The sequence below is a fragment of the Arachis stenosperma genome, chromosome 5, assembly GCF_014773155.1.
Source record: "Arachis stenosperma cultivar V10309 chromosome 5, arast.V10309.gnm1.PFL2, whole genome shotgun sequence".
NCBI classification, from domain to species: Eukaryota; Viridiplantae; Streptophyta; class Magnoliopsida; order Fabales; family Fabaceae; genus Arachis; species Arachis stenosperma.
The window spans coordinates 89,980,704-89,985,537 of NC_080381.1; the positions used below are offsets into that span (position 1 = coordinate 89,980,704).

General features: G+C 39.3%; 1 non-coding gene across 1 annotated transcript; it reads right to left on the reverse strand.

Annotated features, from left to right (window-relative positions):
- Nucleotides 1–2,998: 2,998 nt before the first annotated feature.
- Nucleotides 2,999–3,106, reverse strand: LOC130983590 (small nucleolar RNA R71). Its single transcript, XR_009087573.1, has one exon. It is a non-coding gene; the product is annotated as a small nucleolar RNA R71 (small nucleolar RNA).
- Between the last annotated feature and the right edge of the window lie 1,728 nt (nucleotides 3,107–4,834).

The window sequence follows — 4,834 nt, forward strand, 5'->3', positions numbered from 1 at the left end:
AAGCAAGCTATGGTTATCTTGTAAATCTTAGTCAGGATATCAGAAATTATCAGGATTGATTGTAAAAAGCAAAAGAACATGAAATGGTTACTTGTTTTGCAGTAATGGAGAATATGTTGAGGTTTTGGAGATGCTCCATCTTCTGAATCTCTGCTTTCCTACTGTCTTCTTCATCAAACACGCAAGACTCCTTCCATGGCAAGCTGTATGTAGGGTTTCACCGTTGTCAGTGGCTACCTCCCATCCTCTCAGTGAAAATGTTCCTATGCTCTGTCACAGCATATGGCTAATCAGCTGTCGGTTCTCGGTTAGGCCGGAATAGAATCCATTGATTCTTTTGCGTCTGTCACTAACGCCCCGCCTGCTAGGAGTTTGAAGCACGTCACAGTCATTCAATCATTGAATCCTACTCAGAATACCACAGACAAGGTTTAGACCTTCCGGATTCTCTTGAATGACGCCATCAGTTCTAGCTTATACCATGAAGATTCTGGTTAAGGAATCCAAGAGATATCTACTCAATCTAAGGTAGAACGGAGGTGGTTTTCAGGCACACGTTCATAGTTGAGAATATGATGAGTGTCAGGGATCATCACATTCATCCGGGTTAAGAACAAGTGATATCTTAGAATGGAAGCAAGCATGATTGAATAAGAAACAGTAGTAATTGCATTAATCCATCAAGACATAGCAGAGCTCCTCACCCCCAACCATGGGGTTTAGAGACTCATACCGTGGAAAGTACACAAAGAAACGTGTAAAGTGTCATGAGGTACTGATACAATGTCAAAAGATCCTATTAATAGTAAACTAGTAACCTAAGGTTTACAGAAATGAGTAAATGACAGAAAAATCAACTTCCGGGCCCACTTGGTGTGTGCTTGGGCTGAGCATTGAAGCTTTCATGTGTAGAGACCTTTTCTGGAGTTAAACGCCAGCTTTCATGCCAGTTTGGGCGTTTAACTCCAAGTTTTATGCCAGTTCCAGCGTTAAACGCTGGAATTTCTGAGGCTGATTTGCCACGCCGGTTTGGGCCATCAAATCTTGGGCAAAGTATGGACTATCATATATTTCTGGAAAGCCCAGGATGTCTACTTTCCAACGCCGTTGAGAGCGCGCCAATTGGGCTTCTGTAGCTCCAGAAAATCCACTTCGAGTGCAGGGAGGTCAGAATCCAACAGCATCTGCAGTCCTTTTCAGTCTCTGAATCAGATTTTTGCTCAGGGCCCTCAATTTCAGCCAGAAAATACCTGAAATCACAGAAAAATACACAAACTCATAGTAAAGTCCAGAAAAGTGAATTTTAGCTAAAAACTAATAAAAATATACTAAGAACTCAACTAAAACTACTAAAAACATACTAAAAACAATGCGAAAAAGGGTACAAATTATCCGCTCATCAATGTTCTTGATGATTTCCTTGCTCTGATCTTTAAATTCTCTTGTCTTGAGTGTTTTGTTGTTTCTCATATGCATTCTCATTTTGTTAGTGTCAGTAGTATACAAACTTCTATGTTTGGTGTCTTGCATGCATTGTTTATTTGATTCTAGTTGCATTTTGATTATACCTCATCATTAAAAATCCAAAAAATATTTTTAATTTGTGTCTTTTCAAGTCAATAATACAGAGAATTGAAGATTCAGAACATACAGTAGAGGAATTACACAGAAAAAGCTGGGCGTTCAAAACGCCCAGTGAGGAAGGAAAACTGGCGTTTAAACGCCAGCCAGGGTGCCTGGTTGGGGCGTTAAACGCCAGAATGGTGGCACTAGAGGCAAGATTTTGTTTTTAATGCAAATTTTTTTCAAGTTTTCAAAGTTTTTCAAAATCAAATCTTTTTCAAATCATATTTTTTCAAACATATGTTTTCAAAATCAATTTCTTTCCATTTTCAAAAATACTTGCTAACAATTAAGGATTTGATTCAACATTTCAAGTATGTTGCCTTTTCTGTTGAGAAAGGTTTAATGTTTGAATCATATCTTTTCTTGTTAGCCACGTCATTAATTTTTTTAATCAAATCTTTTTTAAATTGTTTTTCAAATCATATCTTCTCAATCACATCTTTTTAAAAACTATATCTTTTCAATCATATCTTTTAATCACATCTTTTTCAAAATAGTTTTCAATCATATCTTTTTTATTTTCTGATTTCAAAATCCTTTTCAAAAATCACTTGATTTCTTTTCCACTCTTAGTTTTCAAGAATCAATTAGTATTTTTCAAAATGTTTTTAAAATCTTTTTAATTAATTTTCGAAAATTTCTTCCCCTCTTCTCACATCCTTCTATTTATGGACTAACACCCCTCTTCAATGCACAATTCGAACTCCATCATACTTGATAAGTTCGAATTCTTCTACCTCCTCCTTCTAATTTTCTTTTCCTCTGACACCTCATGGAATCTCTATACTGTGACATAGAGGATTCCATATTTTCTTGTTCTTTTCTCTTTCATATGAGCAGGAACAAAGACAAAAGCATTCTTGTTGAGGCTGACCCTGAACCTGAAAGGACCTTGAAGCGAAAGCTAAGAGAAGCTAAGGCACAACTCTCTATAGAGGATCTAACAGAAATCTTCAAAGAAAAAGACATGGTAGCCGAAAATAATAACAATGCCACCAATGCAAGGAAGGTGCTGGGTGACTTTACTGCACCTACTCCCGATTTTTATGGGAGAAGCATCTCTATCCCTGCCATTGGAGCAAACAACTTTGAGCTTAAGCCTCAATTAGTTTCTTTAATGCAACAGAATTGCAAGTTCCATGGACTTCCATTGGAAGATCCTCATCAGTTTTTAGCTGAATTCTTGCAAATTTGTGACACTGTCAAGACTAATGGGGTTGACCCTGAGGTCTACAGACTTATGCTATTCCCTTTTGCTGTAAGAGACAGAGCTAGGATATGGTTGGACTCACAACCTAAAGAAAGCCTGAACTCTTGGGAAAAGCTAGTCAATGCCTTCTTGGCAATGTTCTTTCCACCTCAAAAATTGAGTAAGCTTAGAGTGGAAGTCTAAACCTTCAGACAGAAGGAAGGAGAATCCCTCTATGAAGCTTGGGAAAGATACAAACAATTGATCAGAAAGTGTCCCTCTAACATGCTTTCTGAATGGAGCATCATAGGTATCTTCTATGATGGTCTATCTGAACTGTCAAAGATGTCATTGGACAGCTCTGCTGGAGGATCTCTTCATCTGAAGAAGACGCCTACAGAAGCTTAAGAGCTCATTGAAATGGTTGCAAATAACTAATTCATGTACACTTCTGAAAGGAATCCTGTGAACAATGGGACGAATCAGAAGAAAGGAGTTCTTGAGATTGATACTCTGAATGCCATATTGGCTCAGAACAAAATATTGACTCAGCAAGTCAATTTGATTTCTCAAAGTTTGTCTGGAATGCAAGCTGCACAAGGCAGTACTAAGGATGCTTCATCTGAAGAAGAAGCTTATGATCCTGAGAACCCTTCAATGGAAGAGGTGAATTACATGGGAGAACCCTACGGAAACACCTATAATTCTTCATGGAGAAATCATCCAAATTTCTCATGGAAGGATCAACAGAGACCTCAACAAGGTTTTAACAACAATAATGGTGGAAGAAACAGGTTTAGCAATGGCAAGGCCTTTCCATCATATTCTCAGTAACAGACAGAGAATTCTAAGCAGAGCCACTCTGACTTAGCAACCATGGTCTCTGATCTAATCAACACCACTCAAAGTTTTATGAATGAAACAAGGTCCTTCATTAGAAATTTGGAGGCACAAGTGGGTCAGCTGAGTAAGAAAGTTACTAAACTCCCTCCTAGTACTCTTCCAAGCAATACAGAAGAGAATCCAAAAGGAGAATGCAAGGTCATTAACATGACCCACATGGCCGAATTTGGAGAGGAGGAATAGGCATTAAACGCCACTGAGGAAGACCTCAATGGACGTCCACTGGCCTCCAATGAGTTCCCTAATGAGGAACCATGGGAATCTGAGGCTCAGAAAGAGACCATAGAGATTCCATTGGATTTACTTCTGCCATTCATGAGCTCTGATGAGTATTCTTCCTCTGAAGAGGACGAATATGTCACTGAAGAGCAAGTTGCCAAGTACCTTGGAGCAATCATGAAGCTAAATGACAAGTTATTTGGTAATGAGACTTGGGAGGATGAACCCCCTTTGCTCACCAAAGAACTGGATGACTTGTCTAGGCAGAGATTACCTCAAAAGAGACAAGATCCTGGGAAGTTTTCAATACCTTGTACCATAGGCACCATGATCTTTAAGAAGGCTCTGTGTGACTTAGGGTCAAGTGTAAACCTCATGCCTCTCTCTGTAATGGAGAAGCTAGGGATCTTTGAGGTACAAGCTGCAAGAATCTCACTAGAGATGACAAACAATTCAAGAAAACAAGCTTATGGGCTTGTAGAGGATGTTCTGGTAAAGATTGAAGACCATTACATCCCTGTTGATTTCATAGTCCTAGAGACTAGGAAGTGCATGGATGAATCCATCATCCTTGGCAGACCCTTCCTAGCCACAGTAAAGGCTGTGATTGATGTGGACAGAGGAGAATTGATCATTCAAGTGAATGAAGAATCCTTTGTGTTTAAGGCTCAAGGATATCCCTTTGTCACCATGGAAAGGAAGCATGAAGAGCTTCTCTCAAAACAGAGTCAAACAGAGCCCCCACAGTCAAACTCTAAGTTTGGTGTTGGGAGGCCACAACCAACTTCTAAGTTTGGTGTTGAACCCCCACATTCAAACTCTAAGTTTGGTGTTGGGAGGTTCCAACATTGCTCTGAGTATCTGTGAGGCTCCATGAGAGCCCTCTGTCAAGCTACT